At 37.8% G+C, this 25,589-nt stretch overlaps 1 protein-coding gene across 1 annotated transcript in view; it reads left to right on the top strand.

The window, feature by feature from the left end:
• The first annotated feature begins 358 nt into the window (after positions 1 to 358).
• Positions 359 to 25,589, top strand: part of MYO16 (myosin XVI) — a 518,514-nt gene continuing 493,283 nt past the window's right edge. Inside the window, exon 1 of the mRNA XM_053916793.1 lies at positions 359 to 401. The gene's annotated coding sequence lies outside the window, so the exon portion shown is untranslated. The remainder of the gene's footprint in view (positions 402 to 25,589) is intronic.

Raw genomic sequence — 25,589 nt, 5'->3', positions numbered from 1 at the left:
TGTTTCTAGACATAAAAAAAGTAGTGCACAATTCAGAGTGCTTTACAAACTTGTTTTTTTTTCTTACCTTGAGTAAACTTAAGATTTCCCTTTTTGTTTATTAAAGTGCTGCATTATAGTCACAAAATAACAGTGGCCAATTGCTGTGGAGCTGATTTTGGGGCTGCCTTTAAAGGTCAACCTGAGCTCCTTTGTTTTCTAGAATGACTTTTTTAAAAAGTCGGGCTTTGACTTACTGGAATCAGCCCCATCGGCTGCCTGGGAGGAGGTGGGTGGGGGGAAAAGGATGTCTCAGACTTTGAGTGAGGATGGGATCTGCATGCAGAGACTTAGAGTCAAACAGAGGAGAGATTTCAAAGGTTGTATTTTCCTTCTGGTCCAAGCCTCTCATCCACACTGTGGTAAGTGGGTCAGCTGCAGTTCACTCTTCCTTTTAGGAGAGGAGAGAAAATCCATGCAGAATTAACCCTGCATTTTCCACAAACGAATTTTAATTCCTTTTTTTTAACTTTAGAATACGTATATCCTACTATCAACCTTTTTTCTTGGTTTTGTTTTTTTCTTTGTTTTCATTTTGCTTTTGCCTTTTGATCTTTAGATTCACCTCTATTTAATACAATCATTCTCTTTAAAATCTTAGCTGTAATTGAAATGTAAATAAATCTAAATTCCAATGTCTTCCTGAGGAAATCATACATTTACAAGAAAAGGAAATTCTGGCAAAGTTCTAAAAGACAAAGGAGGAAAGAAGGTGATTTTTCTCAGTTATACAATGCTTTAGCAAAGTCTTATGTGTAACCTAAGATCGAAGCTTGTAGTGGAAAATAGTTTCTTTTTTATTCAAGTACACATAAACATGCATTTTAAATGCATCTGTAATGTATGTAATACAACTTAAAACTGTACCCTTTTTTCTTTGCTGTCACAGAACGTACTGTAGTTTTTGTAGGATCATTATATCTAGTTTGGCTGAATTTTTCAACCTTGACAATGACTTTTAAAAAAGTAATAGCTTCCATTTATTAATGACTCCTATATGCCAGGCAGGCACTGTCAGTCTTTTGTACGCACCATCTCATTACATACTCACAGCAAACTCATGAGTTAGGCATTTTTGTTACTCCCTTAAAACATATTTATATCTAAGGGTACGTGCCATTGTTAAAATAAGCCAAATGATTCTGAAAGGCTCATAATAGAAATCCACTACCGCCTGCCCCAAAGTGCGTTCACCTAGGTTTTCAACAAAGAGTGAGCATACTTATTTTTGTTATCAGTTCTTCAGGGGGTTGTCTCCAGATTCCTAACAATATTGCCAATATGGCAATTATTTTATTTAGATGTTGTTTATGGATATCCTGCTATGATGGAGAAGGATTAAATTTATCCTGCATCTTTATTTATGCCATCCTATATGTCCTTTTTATCCCCTTAGTTGAATGTACTGTTTTAGGGTTTTTTCCTGTTCAGTCACCTTTGTAACCTCAAAAACATATCTAAATCTGTATTTATTGTTCTATTTACCATAGGCATTATTTCTTAAGTCCTTATTTTATAAAATACAGTTGTTAGCTCTCCCACCTTTTCTGTGCTGTTGTTCTCTCTGCCACTTTCCAGTCTCTGTCAGTCATACATTGATTCAATCAATTTGAGGCATATGGAAGTGCTGATATGTGATTGCTTTTAACCTACAAAAATGGCAATGTCTATGGCTATGGTCAAAGTGGTTAAAATTACATTGCATTCCATGACTATTGTTGTCTTCCATATCTATGGGATGTTTTTAAATAGAAAATCAGTTATTATTTATATTTTAATTGTTGCCAGCGGATATGGGGTTCTTTCATGGAGTTATGAGAAAAGCATTTCCAGGGACCCATGCCTGGAAGGATATTTTAATGATAAGATTTATTGGGGTTGAAATAATTCACTGCCCCCAGGTTCCCAGTGTCTCATCTCCATCCATCCCACTGTGGAAAATATTCAGCCTTGTCTTCATCAAGCGGAGTAAAGGCCACTGTTCAGAGATTCTATGCCATGCCAAGGCTTAGTCTAGTTTAGCCTCTGTTGCCATCCAGATAGCTTAGCTTCTGTTCCTGGCTGTGCTCTGAATGGCACTGTATTCCCATATGCAGGCTCCTGCTTGAAGCCTGTGTTTGGAGTCCATGTGCTGCTAGGGCTGCATGGCTGCTATGGAGAAGAACACACACACAAACAGGGTGAGTGGGTGTTATCAGATGAGAGAGAGAGAGAGCACACTTTGTTAAGCTTGGATTATGTTTGAATTATAATATCTCAGACTTGGGAAGGACTAGGTGCTTTTCCAAAATAACCAATCAATTTCTCAGTTTTTCCTGGGCTTGCATTGGATCTTCCACCTGACCATTTCATTCCCTATGTCTTCCGGGGTTCTGTGTCCTTTATCCAATCCATTCCCTTTCCCAGGCTAGGCTCTGCCCTGTACGGCCATCATCTTAGCCCCTACAATGCAAACTTGAAAGTGGGAGCACCTCCTCCTGTGCCATCTTGGATTCTACCAGGCATGTGTCCAGCAGATGAATGTTCCCTCTATTGTTTTATCTTTCCCTCAGTAATCCAGGACAATGGCAGGCTGTTCCCCTGGGAGGTTGGGAAGTTGGTCCTTCTTTTCTACAGGGGGAGAAAGGGGTGTTAATTCCCTTAGTAGTGCAATGCTGTGATCCTCTGGGGTGTCTGAAGCTACAGCCTCTTAGCAAAGCTGGCTTATTGTTTGATTCAGCTCCCTGGCATATTTGGCTTGATGGCTGATTCCCTTTGCTCCTTTTCTTTATTAATATTTAGCTACCTATATTAACATTATGACTGTATGAATGTATTTAGAAGCAGGAACAAAGTGGAAAAGGGCTCCTTCTTTATGAGCCCTTTACATTCTTTACTTTATAATGGAGTCTCCTTTTGAGCAGTCCACTATTTCTCTTATCCAGAGACACAGATGCTCCACCTCTGAAAGTACCAGACATTTGTTAAACGCTGCTTTTGGTAATGGCAAGGCTGGTCATTAGTATTTTGAAGACACCTCTGTTAGTGAGATAAATAAGAAAGGTGAGTAGGGGTCAATATCACTGTTACTTTCATTTATTCTGCAAGCATTTATTGAACACCTAACATGTATCAGATATTGTGTGATGAGATAAAGAATAAATCAGATACAGACCCCTGACTTCAAGGAGCTGATATTGAAGTGTTAGTGTTTTGGCTTACTCTTCAAAATTAATATTGCAGTGACTGTGTATGGGTGTTTATAAACCTAGGCTAAGATTCTGACCACATGTTTAGATTCTTTCATTAGTTGTGGCTTTAAAAATTTTTTTAACTGACTACTAATAAAGTACAAATAACTTTGTTTTACTCTAATATTATTTTTCTTATGTCTAACTGGGATGTAAAATTCTCATTTGTATCAATCGATCTAGAAAGATTTTGTTTGCATAATTTTTAAATTAAATTTCAAGTTTATTTAATAAATCTAAGTTTTGTCTTTTCATGGTTGAAAAATGTTGTTTAAAGCTATTATTAAAATGATAGTTCAAGACTTTTAAAATTTTGTTTTTTAACTGTTCTATCTTATATGAGTTGAAAGCATCCATTTTTTGCTGCCGAACCTGATATTTCATAGAAAAAAATGGCTTTGATGGATATCTAGGGATGGATATGTATGTGCTGATTTCTTACATGACTTGAAGAGACACTTATGATCTCCATTTATACTAATTTTTACTCACTGGAATCTAAAATAATATGCTGGTCTGATCTGCACACTGCCTTGAGAGCAAAAACAGTGTGTGAACAATTGGAATATTGAACAAACTTACCTGTGGTTTATTTGTTCCTCATGTAGGCATTTCTCTTCACAGATACTTTAGGAAAACAGGTAGGGTTGTGCTTCCTTAGGCTATTAATTTTTGTAACCCAAGTGTCAGTCATAGTTCAGATTCCACTCATATCTTAGTGATATCTCACATAGAGGAGTATATAACACAGTCAGTGCTCAAAAATATGCCTCAAATCACTGAATAAATAAAATTAACTGAAACCTCACTCAATGATGTAAAAAAATCAAAGTCCTTTCTCAAATTTTCAGTCATTTCCTGGGGATGCTAAAATGTCTATGGTTCATTTTGGCTTTTCTTCGTATACCACCAACTAGTAAGATTTTCTAATTGTTTCACAAAACTATCCATACTTTCCCAGGTTTGTACAGGGAGAGTCCAGAACTGAAATAAGGTTCTTTTTCTGACTTTTAATATTCTTATACATAATGAAAAATCAACAGAAGAAAAGCCATTTGTGATTGCAGCAAACTTCATAAAAATTTGGGGGAAATTTTCTCACTTTTTATGTGTAGTCATTCTTTTTGCATACCTTTTGCACACTCTCCTCTGTCTAGATGCACTCCCAGGAGCCTAGTTTTACAAACAAAATTGTTCAAGTGAACCAAGTCAGCACTTCTCTAATTACTCCTATTTATCCTGATTCTTGACTTTTTAGGACTGTGTTTTCTTGAACTCTGATTCTAATGCAAAGTTTTTGGCAGCACTTCCCTGAGAGTGTGGGGTGAGGGATTGATGAACAAAAGTGGCTCAAGAGTTTGTGATGATGTCAGACAGAACTGGGTCTGTATTTTGGCTCTGATGTTTACTGAAATTTGACATTTGCTGAACTTCTTCAGCCTCCTGCTCTGAAATGTTGGTAATTAAAAACATTTTTATCTACCTCATAGACTTCTGAGCTTAACACTATAAGGTGCATAGAACAGTGTCCAGTCCCTAGTAAGCAGCCAGTACCATTCTTTTGTTAACAGCACAGTACTCATTTCACTACCGTTGACTCTTTCACACTCAGAAGACTGTGTTTTTTGAAGCTCCATCAGTCATCTTTAGAAATTTTGCTGCTGTACAATTTACTACATTTAAAAATAGTTCGCTAGCAGGGAATCTAGCTACACTAAAAAAAACCCTAAATGCTAATGGTAGAGGAAAAAGTGGTACATTGGACTTACTGTCATGACTGGAGCGTTGACTTTCTATTAGAAAATCTAGTATATTGAAGCAAAAATACTTTGAAACTTAACAACCACTGTTTCAGCTGCAGCACTTTTTTTTTTTTCCAACAGTTGCTTTGGGGCATTTATTACATGTATGCCATGACATCTTTGACAGTGAAATCAGTCTTGTCTTAAATACTGGCAGTTTAGTCATTTTTACTATGGTTTTTATAAGTAAATTAGCTTTCTCAACTTTTTATTTTTCAGCAGGTCTTATTAAAAATCATTTTTTTTCTTTAACCACTGGGGTGCTGTGACATATTTTTCACTGTGAGGATTTCTTTCTCTGCTTTACAGAAAGAAATATGGAGAGGGAAAAAATGGAATGCAAAGTCCTTTTCAATGTGAGTTATTCTCAAACAACTTTGAGCTCAGTGTGAAAGGTGTTTTTGACCCATATAAAAACCTTACACAAAACCTGCTTTTCTCAGAGGAAGGTCAGAGGTAATTGTGAATGTGTGTTTCCATTCAACACACCTTTTTCCTTTGGAGCTTTTTATCCCATGGAGCACTGCAGCGGAATTATAAGCTTTTGAAACTAGTATTTGATGGACTTTGGACTGTGTTGAGAAAAAGTAGAAAATCAGAAAGTTTCTGAAAACCCTAGTTAGAGAATGTTCTGCCGTTTATTGTAGCTCCACCTCATCATAAGAAATCACTTGAACTTTCAATAGGTTTCATCGCAGCAGATGTTTTTGTTTTTTTAATAAGAAGAGACATCATTTCTTGTTACATCTGTAAGTGATAAAGGGGGAAAATATTTTTTCCCTAATCATAAGACTGTATATCATATGGTCACCCAAAACCAGTCTGGGGACTAGTCTTATTTATTTGTTAATAATAGTAATATGATAATTTTTTTCAAGTTTTGAGATGATTCTAAGCTTTTCTGTATTGTTTATATTTGGAAATTGTGTATCAGAGAAATTAAGAAGCAATCCCCTGGCCCACAGGCCTGGAGCTCATTCTCCTACACCCTACTCCTCCTTCTCTGCACTGTTTCCGTTGTATTTCCCACACCATTTAGAATAATGCTGATAGGAACTAGGTTAACAATGATTGGTGTTTGGTTACTGGCCCTATAAGTTATATCGAGGTAATTTACCACTAGCTTCAGTAGTCTACATTTTCTCAGACTGCTCACATTTTGAAGAGTGTGACCTTTTATTTTAAGGGGTGATCTTGATCCTCTCTACCTGCACAGGCATACATCATTTTATCAGTATCTTTAAGATGTCTACCTCTTTCCAGCCTATTTGTACTTTCATTAACTCTCTGCCCCCAAATACTTTTTGGTAGTCATTGTATATGTAACTGTAATCTTGAAACACCATATTTAGATGACAAGATATTAGTAGGGATTTTGTTAACGTTTTGTTAAAACTTTTATTTAATGAGAGAGAGTGATGTTGATTTGTTGTCCCACTTATTTATGCATTCTTTTTTTAACACAAACTTTGCCTTTATTTATTTATTTATTTATTTATTTATTTATTTATTTATTTTAATGGTTTGGTTACATTTGTCCCGCTTTTTCTCCCCTTGCTCTCCAATGCCCTGTCCCCCACTCCCACAGTCAATCCCCCCCTCCATGGTCTGTGTCCGTGAGTCCTCTATTCATGTTCCTTGATTAGACCCTTCCCCTTCTTTCTCTCATTATCCCCCTCCTCACAACCTTCTGGTCACTGTCAGTTTATTTTTTTAAAGATTTTATTTATTTATTTTCAGAGAGATGAGAAGGGAGAGATAAAGAGAAGGAAAGAAACATTAATGTATTGTTGTCTCTTGTGTGCCCCCTATTGGGGACCTGGCCTGCAACCTAGGCATGTGCCCTGACTGGGAATTGAACCAGTGGGTTCTCAGGCCAGTGCTCAATGCACTGAGCCACACCAGCCAGGGCCGTCAGTTTGTTCTTTATTTCCATGTCTCTGGTTCTGTTTTGCTCACTTGTTTGTTTTGTTGATTAAGTTCCACTTATAGATGGGATCTTGTGGTATTTGTCTTTCCCCACCTGGCCTATTTCACTTAGCATGATGCTCTCCAGTTCTATCCATGCTGTTGCAAAGGGTAGGATTTCTTCCTTTCTTTCTGCTGTGTAGTATTGCATTGTGTAAATGTACCACAGTATTTTGATTCATTCATTTACTGATGGGCACTTAGGCTGTTTCCAGAACGTGAGTATTGGAAATAATGCTGCTATGAACATTGGGCTGCATAGGTTCTTTTGAATTGGTGATTCTTATATGTGTCATGAACAAGGATCAACCCACAACCTTGGCATATCAGGACGACACTCTAACCAAGTGAGCTACCTAGCCAGGGATTTGCAACAATTTAATTTCCCACAATCAAGAGTATTTTTCAAAAACCAAAATAGTCATGGAACATGCCACTGATAAGCTAAAGCAGTAGAATATCACCATATATGGAAAAATGCATGCTATATTGTAACTTAGGCCTAGAGTTTAGCTTTTGAGAAATCAATCTGTCTTGACTTTGTGGTATTGAATGAAGGCCACTTTATAAATGAATAGTTTGGTCCTATGATATTCTGGAGAATACTGAGGAATATTTTGGGGAGGGGGCAGGAAATAATGAAATATTTTCAGGAGAACTTTTATTTTTAAATCACTACAAATGGAGCCCATTTTTCCTCTATTCTGCAGTTTCCTATGGTTGACTGAAAACTTTCCGCTGAATTTGTAGGCAAACCTGGAAAGAATGTACCATAGTTGGGGAAAAAATCATACCCTTAATTGAGGGAACCCTGCAAGAAAAAGAACCTGGAAGAATGTTCAGTGTTCATTTTCTTATGTATTTAAAACAGCACAGAAAGCCCTGATTAATTCAAACCTGCTTTGAAATTGAAAGAAAAAAAAAGCACCTGTAAATGATAATTTAGACTCAGAATTTAAAATATCTTACAAAGGATTTGTCCCTATTTCAGAGGACATACTCAAAGAGGATATTGTGCAGTATCATGAAACATCTTGCTTAAAAACTAGCTGAGCCAGATTTGGAGGGTGTCGTGATGGTACTGCGGATGGAGGAATGGGACGGATGGCCAGTTTTGCTGATTACAGAAAATCCTGGGCATACTCACCTCATCCCAAAATGTTGTAATCAATCTGTGAAGCATTAAATGGACTGCTTTTCCTAATAAATACAGATGCATATGTTCTGACTATTAATTGCTTTTAGGCGTAATTACATCTTGTTTCTGCTCTAGGATTAGTTATATTTTATTTCTAAACTGAGCGAAGGGTGGCAAAAATTTATGAGCTTATGCTAAAATATGACTGTTATTTTAATATACAACTTTTGTGTTTTTTCTCATTTTACATGTTGAATTTTTGATTTAAGATATAAGAATTATTGACAGTATCTTCTATTAATGTTTGGATTGGTCAATGTCTTTAAATTTAAATGGAAGCTACTTATTATTCTTTGGTTTTAAACCGTGCTATTAACCTCGTCACATTAGTTTGTTAATTTTCTCTCACTGTAAGTTCATGTAAATGGCTTATTTTTCATAGCACTGGCTATATTTAGCAGTTTTGTGGCTGTGATTGTACAGATTAAAGGGACAAAGGCAATTAACTGACCCTCTGACTAAATTTAACCTATGTTCTTACCTACTTTCTTGTCTTTAAGCCAAGCATTAAAAGATTCTTTTCTAAGTCTTTTTTTCCCCTAAATCACCAGTGATCCTCAAGTGGTAGAACAGATACATTCAGTGAATGCATTGAGTACCAAACTATATTGTGTGTAGCTTTTTACAAGATACTAGAGATATTTTGGTGGAAAACATCCCTGTACCAAGGTGCCAACTCCAAGATTCTCTTTCTGGGAGGACAGGGAGGATTTAAAATTCAAACTGTAACATTTGGAAGTTGAATGTAGTCATAAGGCTGAGGAAATGAAGGTAACATTTAGAGATGGATTGGTTGATGTCTAGATGGATGAGTGGATTTGGAATGTCTCAGCAGAACAATGCACTTTTGAAACATGCAGTCCATTTGTAAACATTTCTACTTTTCCAGCAGACAAGTGTGCTTATCTGTAGGAAAGAAACCATATCTGGTTCTGGCAAAGCCCTTGTGCCCTTTATCATAGTCCTGGATCATAGTTACATGTTAATTTCATTTCTTAAAGGACTGACTCATTGACCTAATACAGACTGCTGTCAAAATTATAGCCATGAGTGCCAAGAAAATAATTACCTATGTTTCTCAGGAGCCTGTCCTAGTAACATATCTAAGAGTGTTTCCTGTGTTCATCTAAAAGGAATATTGCACATCTGACTTAACTCTATGTGAAGGAAACGAATCCCTTCTAATGGTCTAATACCCTACAAGGTTCTAATGCCTTACAACATTCTAGGAACTCTCTGATGGGGAGGATTGGGTCCTAGACTCTTACACAGGTGATGTTGGTGTGGAAAGAAAGAAACCTCCATATCTTCACTGTTGCTCATGGAACTTTTTGGAACTGAACTCCACATGTTCATGTGTAGTCCAGGGCTGGTCAATAACACAAAGGTATCACACACCTTGTTACCCTCTTCCATCCATCATATCTCCCATGCTCCTGCCAAACTTGTGTGTTTCACCATTTTCTTTTCTCCTCTGCCTTTCCCCTCAGTTCCTGAGCTTTAAGTTCTTCTTCATCTCAATCTCAGAAAGTCAGAAATGGCCCACTTTTGAAATAGGGAGTGTAAACATCAGTAAGCTTCCCTTGAGGGTCTCTTTCCCACAGCACTTCATAATTATAATGACCGGTAATTATCGCTTTCAGTTTTGCAGATTTCTGGAATCTCTGATGTTAGTTTCTATCTGGTTTAGAAGGTTTACATGAACATTTTTCTCATGTAAGGGAGCCTAAGGCAGTGTTTAAATGTGGCCTTGCATTTACTGTAATACATTAGATGCTCACCAAGTACTTGCAGTTCCTGTGTGACTGGCCTCTCACCTACCCTACTCCCACTTCCTCTCCCTGCAGCACGTGGATGGTTTTGAATTCAGCTCATCTGTTAATAATCTGCCATTATCCTTCCTGTCTCATGGACGTGAATGGCCCATGCCTCACACACTGCCGGGAGTTCTGGCCTTAGCTAACACCCATTCATTGTGCACATCTCATCTTGGCCAAAATCCCCTCCTCTCAATAAGGCCATATTTTTTTCTTTTTTTAAATTTCCTCTTATCTTATTCCTAACTTTATATATTTTCCACATATTTTATCTACATACATACATATCTGTGTATAACCTGAATAAACCTGGGACCATTTTCCTACTCTATTCAGGGAATGTCATTTAAAAAATTATACCTTCATACCCCAAATCAGTGTGGGAAATGTACTCAGTATAAGGAATTGCTTATCTTTATTTATTCAAGGACATTGAAAGGATCCAATTTACAACTTCTAGCACACTCCTCACAACTCCTTGTCCTTACTGCCTTATTTTTTTCCTCATTTCCTCAGGAAGCAGTTTCAATACATCTCACTTGCCACACAGGACAAAGCTCACCATGAGGCAGCCCATGAGCTGTGTCTCTGATCTTGCAGGTTTTAACCATTTGGACCAACCCTGCTTCTCAGGCTCAATTGTTTGTTTCTTTTTTGCTTTGCCTCCTGGAATTTCCCCCAGCAAAGTGCTGTGGAGCCAGATCTCAGGGCTCCCCCACTTTCTCACATGTCCTCCAACAGGTGCTCTGTAAGCACAAAGCCTGGCCATTTTTGTGGGGAGAAAGGGCTAAAAGTGGGTGCAAAGACCGTGTTCAGAGCAAGGAGAGATGGCCAGGAATGTTTGCAGACAATTGGGTGACTGGGTCCCTAATGTCTGGTGGTGTGAGGCTGCCGGTCCCACGAGGGCAGGGACCACTTCTGTCTGGTTCACTGGCACATCTCCTAGTCTGGTGCTGGGCGCACAGTAGGTGCTCCGGGATATCAGTTGGATGAATATATATATGAAGGAGCAATTTTGAAGAGAGTTGTTAAACTGATGAATAAATGCAGTACTAAACTGAAAACACTAGAGGGAGATCAGAGAAGGACTTTAATAAAATGATTGTAACACAAGTCAAGATTCAGCTGTGTTTGCTAGGATGGAAATTTTATTCCTCCCTCTTTGTCATAAACTTTTTTTTAAATGGTGAGAAATCTGATACAAATGCTTTCTCTGTTTTTATTACAGGCCATGGTGGCCCCTACAATATGTAGGAAAAAATGTAGGAATGCCGATAGATATTTTAAGAAGATAAATACTCATTTGAGTAGAGTCTCATGAAATTGCACTGTTTATGAAACAGATGGGCTAGAATTAATACTACTAATAGTAATCTGAAGTGATAACTGATGGGCATGTGAAGGAATGCCAGGCTGAAAAATATTGTGCTTGAAAGGAAATTGCATAGCTTGCCAGAATTGAATATATTCAATGAAAGAACTTATATGTTCTCAGAAATAGTCATTAATGTAATAATTCATAAAGTATATAAAGGTAGGAAATGACTTAGTATAAGCAGAACTGAGTTCATGTGAAACTCTGGGGCAGACTGCTATGTCTGAAACAGGTATCCAGGGCTTACTCTCTGTTCGACCTTGAACAATAAACTCTCTAGGTATTGTTTCTTCATCTGTAAAATGGAGGTAATAATAGTATGTTGTTCACAGGGATTTAGTGAGGGCTAGGGTGGCAAATGTACAGGAAGGTCTTAACAGAGGTATTGGCCGCTGTGTAGTAAGAATTTAATGCCCTTGCAAACTCTTGGGTAGTATTATATTGAAGACTTTATGTTAATATACCAAATTTACTAACATTTGCCTACCTCAGCCATTACCTCTCTTTAGGTTCTCTTTTAATGATAATTTGTGCTAGAATTTTTTTTTTTTTGGACCATTCCTCAAAATGTTAGGGACTTAAATGTTTTGTGGGGAAGAGTACTTTCTTATTATTTTTGTAATCCTGCTGCTGGTCCATCTGGTGGGATAGACAGATAAAGCCCCAGCGGTGGTTTATGAAAGAATTTGCAGAGCAGCCGTGCTCTAAGGAAGATTTCAAATGTGAATGGGAAGATGCCGGTGGAAGTGCTGTATGTGGAAATTGTGTTAGCATTTACCTTTCAGCTGCATTCACTTTGCAGTTCATAGTGAATCCTCCTTTTTCGTATTTGCTTCACTCTTGGCTTCTATAAGAAGGCAGAGGCTTCGATAAGCAAATGACTGAGCACACTACCTCACAGGGGACAAATGACCTTGAGGCAGAGGGCGGAGAAAAGTGAGAGGACTGAGTAGACAGAATTGGAGACTGGTTAAAACAAAGGGAACGTTCATCTTTTCTTGCACCTTGAATGCATTAGAGTATTTTGTTTTCCTCCAGAAAAATAAAGGTCTGCTGGAAGTTCATTTCCAGATGCTTCAACAAAAAATTAAGTTGACTCTTTCTAAAAATAAAATAATTGAAAAGCCCTCGGTGGCTTAAAAACTATAATATTTGGAATGATGAATTTGTATACCAACTTTAAAAATTAAAGATATCCATTAGGTACCACATATATCATTTTGAAAATAATGCCATATCTTCTGTCAGAATTTAAAAGTATCATTTCAGTGATCTAAAATTCTATTTAATTTAGCTATTCATAAGGAAGAGTAAGTCAGCAAAAGATAAAGAGACACTAGGTATAGTAACATCTTTTAGCCTTCTGCTTTCAAAGACGTGGGTAGTGGGCCTTATCTATTGTTTTCACTTACATTAAACTACAGTAAAGAGACAAAAAAGGACCTTTAAAAAGCACCTATTCAATGAATCAAATTAATCATTTAAAAAATTCTAAGTTGGAAGTTACACTGAAACAAATGAGAAAGAAATTAATTTAGAACTACTAGAAAAATGACATGTAGCCAGTATTGGATTCAGTTCAATTTAAAATCAGAACAACTTTTATGTTTTATGTTTTACCATCTGCCTCTCCAGGAACCTTGAAAAATTTGAATACTCTAGTCCTTAGAGATTCCTATATGAGGACAGCTTTTGTAAAGGCCATTTAAAGAACATAAAACCAGAATAAATAATGTTGGTGCTTGTCCAGGGATTGAATTAGTACTTAGTGATTATTGAAAAGATAAATTGCGTCTGTGATTTAGGGACTCAAGTATTCCATTTGAACTTCTGCCCTCTGCAAAACCACACCGAAGTTCAGCAAAGAGTTTTCTCTCCCCTGTGACACGTGAGCAAATGGAGGCTCAAGGAAGGCAAGCTATTGGCCGACTCATCTCACCGGAAAATTGCTCAGAGCTGGATTTGAAATCCACAATTCTATAAACTGCTGGTTTTATGATAAAATACTTATTAAATAAAATAGACATGAGGTTTGAAACAGAAATTATCTATCTGCTGAATCTCCATGTTCTAGTTATATATTAAGCTGAGCTAGGTAGCAGGCAGGTAACATGTGCTGGCAAAGTATGTGCTTTACTTTTTACATATACTCATACATGTGTGCACCTCTGTAGAGATTTTAATTAATTTTAAGCTTTAGTTTATGGAAAATGTATGAAAGTTATAATGTTTTAATGGCCTATTTTGTTGATTGTTCTGAAGCTCCCCACAGATACAGACTATAGCTTTTTCAACTTACAGTCCCACATCTTCCACATTGTCTATTCAACGAGTAAGTGAACACCAAGGAAGGAATGTTCAAGAAGTAAAACACGAACAAAACAAAGCAAAACAAAAAAGCCTGAAACATGAATTGGGTCTTGATTTCAGAAAAAGAAGTATTGATATGCATTAATCAAGGTTTTGCTGAAACTGATTTTTATGATACAATATAAGATTTTCCTCAAGATGGCATATTTGGGTGGTAGACACTAATGAGGTACCTCTAATTACTCTCTGCTCAATCTTGACAGAAGAATACTTTCAGTCTTAAGAATACTAATTCACTATTTACTGATGTAATCTTTAACATGTGCCCAGTACTGTGACTCTGAATTAAAATGTCAAGTAAGACATGGTCTTTTCCCTCTTGGAGTTGGCAGAAGGCACCCAGGCAAATATGTAACTGAGTATCAAGTGATAGATGCTTAGATTATCCCTATACCATATACAGGGGAGCTCAGAGGAAAGAGCCCCGTCTATCAGGTGTAGGGTTGTGAGCTTGATTGGGTAAAAAGAATGAGTACGAGATGAGATGTCACAAATACTTTAGTTACATTCCTCCCCTCCCCCTTTCCAACTGTGGGCAATGTGAAATAGGTAATCAGACAAGATCCCTGTTCCTGGTCTTGTTCCTCTGTTAGTAGACCTTGCCTCTCTTCCTGAATGGGAAAAGATACCAACAAAATTTAGTTTTTATTTGACCTAGGTCTTGAAATTAAACTAGGATGCAGCTTGTGGAGAAATAACCAGGGTGAGGAGGGGGGATTATTTCAAAACAGATTCTGAAGCAAGTTAATAACACCGAATGTTTGGAGGTGACATACATGATGGGACAAAAGTAGGTTTATAGTTCATATGGAAAATAATACAATAATTAATCAATCATAATGCAATAATAAATGCTGTGTTTTACATATTCACAACTGTAAACCTTTTTTAAAATATATTTATTGATTATGCTATTACAGTTGTCCCATTTCCCCCTCTTCACTGCACTCCATCCTGCCCATCCACTCCCTCCCACATTCCCCCCCTATAGTTCATGTCCATGGGTCACATTTATAAGTTCTTTGGCTTCTACATTTCCTACACTATTCTTATCCTCCCCCCTGTCTATTTTCCACCTATCATCTATGTTATTTATTCTCTGTACCTTTCTGCCCTCTCTCCCCCTCCCAATCCCCTATTGATAACCCTCCATGTGATCTCCATTTCTGTGGTTCTGTTCCTGTTCTAGTTGTTGGCTTAGTTTGCTTTTGTTTTTGTTTTAGGTGTGGTTGTTAATAACTGTAAGTTTGCTGTCATTCTTACTGTTCGTATTTTTTATCTTCTTTTTCTTAGATAAGTCCCTTTAACATTTCATATAATAAGGGCTTGGTGATGATGAACACCTTTCAATTGACCTTATCTGAGAAGCACTTTATCTTCCATTCCATTCTAAATAATAGCTTTGGTGGATAGAGCAATCTTGGATGTAGGTCTTTGCCTTTCATGATTTGGAATACTTCTTTCCAGCCCCTTCCTGCCTGTAAGGTCTCTTTGGAGAAATCAGCTGACAGCCTTATGGAAACTCCTTTGCAGGTAACTGTTTCCTTTTCTCTTGCTGCTTCTAAGATTCTCTCCTTCTGTTTCATCTTGGATTATGTAATTATGATGTGTCTTGGTGTGTTCCTCCTTGGGTCCAGCTGCTTTGGGACTCTCTGAGCTTCCTGGACTTCCTGGAAGTCTATTTCCTTTGCCAGATTAGGGAAGTTCTCCTTCAATATTTGTTCCAGTAAGTTTTCAATTTTTTGTTCTTCCTCTTCTCCTTCTGGCACCCCTATAATTCGGATGTTGGAACATTTCAAGATGTCCTGGAGGTTCCTAAGCCTCTCCTCATTTTTCTGAATTCTTGTTTCTTCATTCTTTTCTGGTTGGATGTTTCTTTCTTCCTTCTGGTCCACACCATTGATTTGAGTCCCAGTTTCCTTCGCCTCACTATTGGTTCCCTGTACATTTTCCTTTGTTTCTCTTAGCATAGCCTTCATTTTTTCATCTAGTTTTTGACCAAATTCAACCAATTCTGTGAGCTTCTTGATTACCAGTGTTTTGAACTGTGCGTCTGATAGGTTGGCTATCTGTTCTCTGCTTAGTTGAATTATTTCTGGAGCTTTGAAGTGTTCTGACATTTGGGCTATTCTTTTTTTTTTTTTTTTTTTTTTGTCTTGGCGCACCTGTTACTTAAAGGGACAGAGCTTTAGGTGTTCCCCGGGGTGGGGTAACGCTGGTTGCTGAGCTGTAATGCTGTACGTGGGGGAGGGGCCGAGAGGGAGTAATGGCCCCTGCTCCACTCTCTGCCAGATTTCAGTCACTCCCTCTGCTACCCACAATCAAATTGGGCCCCTCTGGTGCTGGTTCCCGAGTGGGTGGGCTTGTGCACACTCTAGGCCCCTGTGGGTCTCTCCAACAACCTCTCCTGTGAGGCTGGGAGTTTCTCCTGCTGCCGCCCCAACCCCCACAGGTGTTTTCAAACAGAGGCTTGAGGCTTTATTTCCCAGTGCTGGAGCCCTGGGTTATGTAGTCTGCTTTGCTCCCCGCCATTCGTCCAAGTTTATCTATGCGTGAATGTGGGTCTGCAGGGTGCTACCCGCCGCTCTGCCTGCCCAGTTCTCCACCACTCTGAGTCCGGCCCTCTCAGTTTATCTGTGTGCGAATGTGGGGCCGCAGGGTCTGCTAGTGGTCAGACTGCCTTCCCGGTTCGTCCCACACTCCGCCAGTCTCGTCGCCCATCTCAGTCCCGCTATGGCAATGCGAGTCCTCTCTGCCCTGGCTGCCCGTTCTGCCCCTCCTACTGGTCTGGATGAAGGTTTATTTTTTTATCTCCTTGGTGTGGGACTTCCTCACTGTTCGATTTTCTGTCAGTTCTGGTTGTGCGAGGAGGCGCAGTGTGTCTACCTATGCCGCCATCTTGGTTCTCTGTAAACCTACTTTTGCCCTTCCCTGTAGTATTTAGGTAGTGGAGCTGTGATCAAAGGGACGAGTAAACTTGACAGAAGTGATAAATAAAATAATGTTTACAGCTTGGAGAGGTGGGATTAAGGACAAGCCTAAATGTCAAAAAAGTAAATTGGATACATTGTCTGAAGATAGCTAAAATTTAATAAAATTTGATGACAATGTGAAAATATTCATTTTCAGCTTTTTAAAAAATATATTTATATTTATATATCTGAGAAAATACATAAAAACTGTTTTGTAAAAACTTTGGAAATATGTAAAAAAGTAATTGCATCCAAATATGCCCTCATTTCTGGATATGCTTGAGAGATCCTAAAATTCATCTCTACTTCTTTTCTATCTTGAATTTTGACATCCAATTAGTTAACATGCCTGCTAATTCTGTTCATGTAAGTTAGTGTTTTTATAACAAAGCACCCTCAAAACATAGTGTCATGATAGAAGAGGAAGGAACACTTCCAACTCATTTTATGCAACCATAATTGCCCCAATACTAAAAGCAGACACAAGCAGTCTAAGGAAATGATACACAAATGTCCATTATATATAAAAGAAAAGGAGTCAATATAATACTAACAAAGCAGATCAAGAAACACATAAAAAGTATTGTACACAGGGACCAACCAGGGTTTATCCAAGGAATGCAAGGGTGGTTTAACATGTGAAAAATCAATCAGTATAACAAACACTCATATTATTGGAACAGAGGACAAAGACCACATGATAATTACAATAGACTCAGGAAAAAATGTTTGACAAAATTTTCATGATAAAAACACTCAACAAATGAAGAATAGAAGAAACTTTCCTCAACCTGATAAAGTATATCTTTGAAAAGCCCACTGCAAAATTAATATATATTGTTGAAAGACTGAAAGATTTTTCCCAAGATCAGGAACAAGGCAAGGATGTCTAGCCCCATCACTAAAATTCAAATATATACCAGGGGTTCTAGCCAAAGCAAGTAGGCAAAATAAATAAATAAATAAATAAAAGGGATTGATATTGCAAAGGAACAAGTAAAATGATCTATTTTCAGATAACATGATCTTACATATAGAAAACCCTAAGGAACCCATCTTTCTCACACACGAATGTAACTAATAAATGAGATTTGCAAGTTTATAGGCTACAAGGTCAGTAAACAAAGTTCAACTAGGTTTCTATAATCTAGCAATAATCAATCAAAAATGCATTTAATTAAATAAGTCTATTTATAAATAGTGTCAAAAAGAATAAAATTTTCCATTTAATTTATAAATGAAATGCAAGATTTGTACAAATTAGTGTTGAGAGAAATTCAATAAATACTAAATAAGTGGAAATGCATTTATGTTTATGGATTAAAAGACAATGTTGGAAAGATGTCAATGCTCCCCAAACCAGTCTACAGATGAAATGCAATCTCTATTGAAATTACAGCTGGTCTTTTGCATATATTAACATTCTGAGATTAAAATTAATAAGTAAATGAAAAGAACCCACCCTAGTCAAAACAATCTTGAAGAACTGAATTATAAGTTTGATGCTTCTCAATGTCAAAATTATGACACAATAACTGTGTCATAATTTGGTGCTGGCTTAAGACTAGATATATACATCAAAGACTAGGATAAAGAGCCCAGAAATAAACCCTTATATTTATGATCCATCAATTTGTTGAAACCATCCACTGAGGAATCAGTCTTTCCAACAAATGGGACTGAGACAAGTGAATATCCATCTGTAAATTAATGAAGTTGGACCCATACTTCACAACATATACAAAAATTAATTCAAAATGGATAGTAGACCCAAAACAAGCTGAAACTGTAAAATTTTTAGCAGGAAACATAGGGAGTAAATCTTTGTGTCCTTGAATTGGTAATGATTTCTTAGCTATGACACCAAAATCACAAGTGAAAAAATAATAAACTACATCAAAATTAATAACTATGTTGTAGAAAGGATGCCATCAAATTAATGAGTACAACACACAGAATGGGAAAAAATATTTGAAAACTGTGTGAAATCTTTTGATCTGTGTGAAATCTGTGTGAAATATTTGAAAAATATTTGAAATCTGATGAGGGACTTTTCTCCAGAACGTGTAATGTACTCTTGTAACTCAATAATAGAAAAAGAAATAACCCAATTAAAAATGGGTAAAAAACTTGAATAGACATTACTCCAAAGAAGATATACAAATAGCTAATTAAATATATAACAAGATTCTCCACATCATTAATAATTAAAGAAATGCAAATCAAAACTATAATGAGATACCTTCACACCCACAATCAGTCACAATGAAGTCTTGGTGGGGATGTGAAGAAAGTGGAAGTCTAATATGCTGTGCATCGCATTATAAAAGAGTGTATCCACTTTGGAAAACAGTTTAGTAGTTCTGTAAAATTGTAAATATACCACCATCAAATGGCCCAGAAAAATCCATTCCTAGAGAATTTGAAAATTCATATCCAAGAGAATTTAAAATATATGTCAATACAAAAACTTGTGTAAATATTCATAGCACCATTATTTATAATAGCAAAAAAGTGGAAAACCCAAACATACATCAATTGAAATATACAGACAAAACATGGTGTATCCATACAGTGGAATACTACTCTACCAGAAAAGGGAATTATCAATCCATGCAGCAAAGTGTGTGGACCTTGAAAATATCATGCTAAGGAAAGAAACCAGACACAAAGACCACTTACGGTATGATTATCTTTATAAAGTGTTTAGAATTGGAAAATCCAAAGAGACAAAAATGCGATTAGTGGCCAGAGGCATTCATATTCTTCTGGATTTATTTTCCAAACAGCATAACTGATATCTACATGCCTCCATGCTGGACATTTTATTACTATAAAAATAAAGCATGCCCTTCTCTCTTCCTTAATCTGGTTATGTCATTCTATAATTTGGACTTCCTATCTATCTTTCTTGCTCAGCTCAGATGAGTCCCTTATACCCCTAATCAGAATGAATTACTCTCTCTCCAGTGTTTTCATAGCACTGCAAAAAACCACTTTGATTTGGCATAAACAGTTGTGACAAATTTAGCTAAGGTTTTCATATCTGCCTTCCTTCCTCCAAGGTCTATCAATTACTTCAGAATGGGACCTGTGCACTTTCGTTCATCATCTTATCCAAGTTAGCCTTTTGGGGAAAGATTTTTTACATAATAGTCTTTAAATAACTATTTATTAAATTGAATATTTGAAGAGTAACATGCTAAAATGAATATTGAATATACAGTGGACATTAAGAAGAAGACCTATTCACCTTTTCTGTATTTTATGTCTGAGGAACAGAGTCAATTAGCAGACATTAAAAACAAAATGAAATGTTTTGAACTAACTACAACCACAATTTGTCCTGGGGATTCTAATTTATTCACTGTTATAGTATATATGCTTTTGATAGTTGAGAAAATGTTTAGTGAATAGCATGTATTCTATCTTTTTTTAGCTTAATCTTACCATTTGGTGATGGATTAGATGATGGTAATGACTTGGGAATCCAATCACAGGCAGCTGTACTTTTTTCCTGGTTCTTGTGTAAACCAGTATTTGAATGAGTTAAGCTGGAGGTTCTCCTTTCTGCCCCTGAAGATTCAGAAGGAAAAGTACTATTAGAACCTAATCCTCTATCTCCTTATATTTTAATTAGATATGGAAATACAGGAAAATGTCAGAGGAGACCTAAAGTATAGCTTAAGTGAACTTATTAATAAAAACACCACTATTATTGTATATTAATTGTATATCATATATGTTATTTAAGTTTTTTTATCCTCACTCTAGGGCATTTTTTTCATTGCTTTCAGAGAGAGGAGAAGGGAGAGAGAAAGGGAGAGAGGGAGAGAGAGAAGCATCAATTGTTTGCCCCCTTAAAGCTCCTGGACCGGGAATTGCACATGCCTAGACCAGGGATTGAACCTGCAACCTTTCGGTTAACAGACAATGCTCCAACCAACTGACCCACACCAGCCAGGGCTATGTTATTTTATTAATGGATTGATTAAACAACCATGTGACAGTCAGGGAGGATCCAAAGATAAGTAAGGCTAAGTCTGTGTTCATAGTTTAGTGGAAGAAGATGAAGAAATCTAAAATTTATGTTGTACCAAAGGAGTATGTATGATGTAATGTAAGTAGACCAAACTAATTGAGCTTGGGGAAAATATTTCTCCCTCCTATCTTTTTTTGGTATATGTCATTTTCCTTTTATTTTTATACTTGTGATATCTCCACTCTAGGATTTGGCTCTAAGGCATTTTTTTTCTAATTGATACATGTTTCATGGTGATCTTACCCACATGAGTGGCTTTCACAGCTGTGATATTATGATTTATAGAAATGTACTTGGTCTTTGTTCTCATTTCTGGCACAGAGCTCCTAAAATCCTTGGAACTTCCTAAGGGATGAAACCATAAAGCTGTCTCTTGCTATGTTATTGAGGAGACTTTTAGAAAGCACCTAAGGATGGGGGCCTGGTTGCCAGAGGAGCTAACCATATGACTGGAAGATTGGAATTTTCAGTCCTGCCCCCCTCATCTCAGGGAGGAGAGAACAGATGGAGGATGGAATCACCTGCCAGTACTTCCATGAGAAACTAAAAAAGATGGAGTCCAGAGAGCTTTTGAGTTGATGAACATGTGCCTCATAGAATAGACCCCATAAAAAGAGTTAAGAGAACAATAAAAAGAGAAATCATTGGAGACTGGAGTCCATGTCCACTCTATCCTGTGTTCTCTCCAGCACCAGCTCCTGTGAACAGCAGGAGCATTATCAATATTTGTTTAATTAAAGAATGATGGTTTTATGGGGATAGAAGGTCAAGACAATTTGAATGACTCCTATATGTACTTTAAAAAATTCTATTATAGACATTACCTAGACTTATCACTCCCAAGTAATGACTTAAACAGTTTTTCCTCCGAATCACTTCACTGTCTTCCACTCTGCTGCTTCCTCCATATCTCTGATCCTGCTGATGACCTCACCAGACACACAAGCACTTAGAAACCTGGCAACTGGTCAGTTTCTCCCTTTTTCTCTCGTGGTGAATCTCACTTCCCATTCTGCCAATCTCCAAGTTATCACTTCCAGAGAATTTATCCAGTCTGCTCTTTCCTCTCTGCCAGTACTGTTTCAAGCCCTTATTATCTCTGGCTTGGACTGATGTAAGAGCTTTTAATTTACTTCCCTGCTGTCCATCTTATCTTCCTGAAATCTGTCCTTTGCAGAGTCCCATGATTTAACTTACCTGTCTCAAATCTGCTAGCCACTCTACATTAGCTTCAAGATAGGTCTTCATTTGGGGGGTCAGGGACCCCTTTGAAAATTTATGGACCCTTTCCTGATAGTCTATGGGACTTGGTGGGATTCCAGAGTACATAAACCTGGCAGAGATGATGAAGCTTTTTATACCACATGCAATGTGCTTTGTGGTTTACCCTGTCCATCTCTATAGGTTCAACTCTAGGCACTTCATATCGTCAATCCAAATGTTCCAGAATATCAACTGATTGATAGCAGCCTCAATGCACCATGCCTTTGCTGGAGGTGCCCCCTCCTGAGAACCATCTTTTCTTATCTCTTCTATGTTTCCATGATGCCCTGTTTATAGTTTACATTTGCATTGACTGTATTGTATTATAATTGCCTATTTACAATGCTAAGAAATCACTTGAAAGGCACAGAGAGTACTGTATTTTTATGTATACATTGGCGTAAAATTTGTAGCACATCAGTCAGTGAACTACCTTAATTATATGAGCCTTGAAATCTTTCTTTTGCTGCTGTCTTAAGAACTATATCACTTTTTACAATACTTTAAAAAGTTAGATATAATTTGGATAAGGTAAAATGCACAAATCTTACATCTCATTATATCTTTCTATCTCTCTATATTTGTGTATCCACCATCCAAATCAGAAGAAACATTTCCGCTATTCTGGAAAGTTCCCTTGTGCTCCCTTTTTAAAACTTCTATAATCATAAATTAGCTTTCCCTGCTCTTGAATTTCATGTAAATGAAATCATATATTTCACACCCTTAAAATATCCCCCATCAGGTTCATGTGAGACTTTTATTTCAGTGATATTTCTTCACACCCAGTTATACTGTAACCAACTTTAAACCACTTAATTAATATTTCTACATTGGGGTCTAGAGATGTGTATCAACATTCCCTTTACTCTGGAAATGATTCTATATTATTGTCAGCTTACATGTAATTGCTAGCAGCTATAATATGTTAAATTTTAAAAGTCTATTACACTTGCTATAGCTTAGCGATTTATTTCATTAGAATCTACAATTCCATTCTTCTCTACCTCCCTTACATCCCATATATAAAATTATATCTCCCTTCCCTCTATGAATTCCTACTTCCTATGTGTAAGTATTTTGTTAAGAATTCCCTTCCTTCTCTTTACATTTATGGTTGACTAATCCTGCACACTGCAACCTCTGCCATGATGCATAATCTAGGGTGTAAGAGTAAAACATCATTGTATTAGCATCATATTAGCATTTTGAGAGAAAACCCATGAAGGACATAAATGCACTATAAAGGAATGCAGTAGGCACTGAAGCAGTAAATCAGTGCAGCTCACCTAAACAGAGAACAAAGGGGTGCAAGACAGAAAGGGGGGCAGCTTACCCGCCTTTCATTTTAAAAATAATTTTATTATTATTTTTAATATATTTATTGATTATGCTATTACAGTTGTCCCATTTCCCCCCCTCACTCCACTCCATCCTGCCCACCCCCCTCCCTCCCACATTCCCCCCCTATAGATCGTGTCCATGGGTCATACTTATAAGTTCTTTGGCTTCTACATTTCCTACACTCTTCTTACCCTCCCCCTGTCTATTTTCCACCTGTCATTTATGCTACTTATTCTCTGTACCTTTCCCCCTCTCTCCCCCTCCTGCTCCCCTATTGATAACCCTCCATGTGATCTCCATTTCTGTGGTTCTGTTCCTGTTCTAGTTGTTGGCTCAGTTTGCTTTTGTTTTTGTTTTAGGTGTGGTTGTTAATAAGTGTGAGTTTGCTGTCATTCTTACTGATTGTATTTTTTATCTTCTTTTTCTTAGATAAGTCCCTTTAACATTTCATATAATAATGGCTTGGTGAGGATGAACTCCTTTAACTTGACCTTATCTGAAAAGCACTTTATCTTCCATCCCATTCTAAATGATAGCTTTGGTGGATAGAGCAATCTTGGATGTAGGTCCTTGCCTTTCATGACTTGGAATACTTCTTGCCAGCCCCTTCTTGCCTGTAAGGTCTCTTTGGAGAAATCAGCTGACAGTCTTATGGGAACCCCTTTGTAGGTAACTGTGTCCTTTTCTCTTGCTGCTTCTAAGATCCTCTCCTTCTTTTTAATCTTGGCTAATGTAATTATGATGTGCCTTGGTGTGTTCCTCCTTGGGTCCAGCTTCTTTGGGACTCCCTGAGCTTCCTGGATTTCCTGAAAGTCTATTTCCTTTGCCAGATGAGGGAAGTTCTCCTTCATTATTTGTTCAAATAAGTTTTCAATTTTTTGTTCTCCCTCTTCTCCTTCTGGCACCCCTATAATTCGGATCTTGGAACGTTTCAAGATGTCCTGGAGGTTCCTAAGCCTCTCCTCGTTTTTCTGCATTCTTGTTTCTTCATTCTTTTCTGGTTGGATGTTTCTTTCTTCCTTCTGGTCCACACCATTGATTTGAGTCCCAGTTTTCTTCGCATCACTATTGGTTCCCTGTACATTTTCCTTTGTCTCTCTTAGCATAGCCTTCATTTTCTCACCTAGTTTTCGACCACATTCAACCTATTCTGTGAGCTTGATTTCCAGTGTTTTGAACTGTGCATCTGATAGGTTGGCTATCTGTTCTCTGCTTAGTTGAATTATTTCTGGAGCTTTGAAGTGTTCTGACATTTGATATTTGGGCCTTTTTTTTTTTTTGTCTTGGAGCATCTGTTACTTAAAGGGGCGGAGCCTCAGGTGTTCCCTGGGGTGGTTTAATGATGGTCGCTGTGCTGTGACACTGTATGTGGGGGAGGGGCCGAGAGGGAGTAATGGGACCTGCTCCACTCTCTGCCTGATTTCAGTCACTCCCTCTGCTACCCACAATCAAATTGGGCCCCTCTGGTGCTGGTTCCCGAGTGGGTGGGCTTGTGCACATTCTAGGCCCCTGTGGGTCTCTCCAACAATCTCTCCTGTGAGGCTGGGAGTTTCTCCTGCTGCCACCCCAACCCCCACAGGTGTTTTCAATCAGAGGTTTGAGGCTTTATTTCCCAGCACTGGAGCCCTGGGTTATGTGGTCTGCTTTGCTCCCCGCCATTTGTCCAAGTTTATCTATGCGTGAATGTAGGGTCATGGGGAGCTACCTGCTGCTTTGCCTGCCCCCTTCTCTGCCACTCTGAGTCTGTCCCTCTCAGTTTATCTGTGTGCGAATGTGGGGCTGCAGGGTCTGCTAATGGTCAGACTGCTTGCCCTGTTTGTCCCACACTCCGCCAGTCTCGGTCGCCAGTCTTGGTCCCGCCAGGGCAATGCGAGTCCTCTCCGCCCTGGCTGCCCATCTCTGCCCTTCCTACGGGTCTGGATGAATGTTTATTTTTATCTCCTTGGTGTCAGACTTCCTTGCCGCTGGATTTTCTGTCAATTCTTGTTGTGCGAGGAGGCGCAGTGTGTCTACCTATGCTTCCATCTTGGTTCTCCCCGCCTTTGATTCTTAAGTGCTTATTTCCCACCTCATTTTACCCACTTCCTTATCTTCTGCAGCTCTTTTCCTTAGAAGTCTTTGCTATGTGCATCTTCTTTTTCTCACTCCTCTCTCTATATGTATGTAATA

The sequence above is a fragment of the Desmodus rotundus genome, chromosome 13 (genome assembly GCF_022682495.2).
Source record: "Desmodus rotundus isolate HL8 chromosome 13, HLdesRot8A.1, whole genome shotgun sequence".
Lineage (NCBI taxonomy): Eukaryota > Metazoa > Chordata > Mammalia > Chiroptera > Phyllostomidae > Desmodus > Desmodus rotundus.
This window is presented reverse-complemented; position numbering and strand designations above follow the sequence as displayed.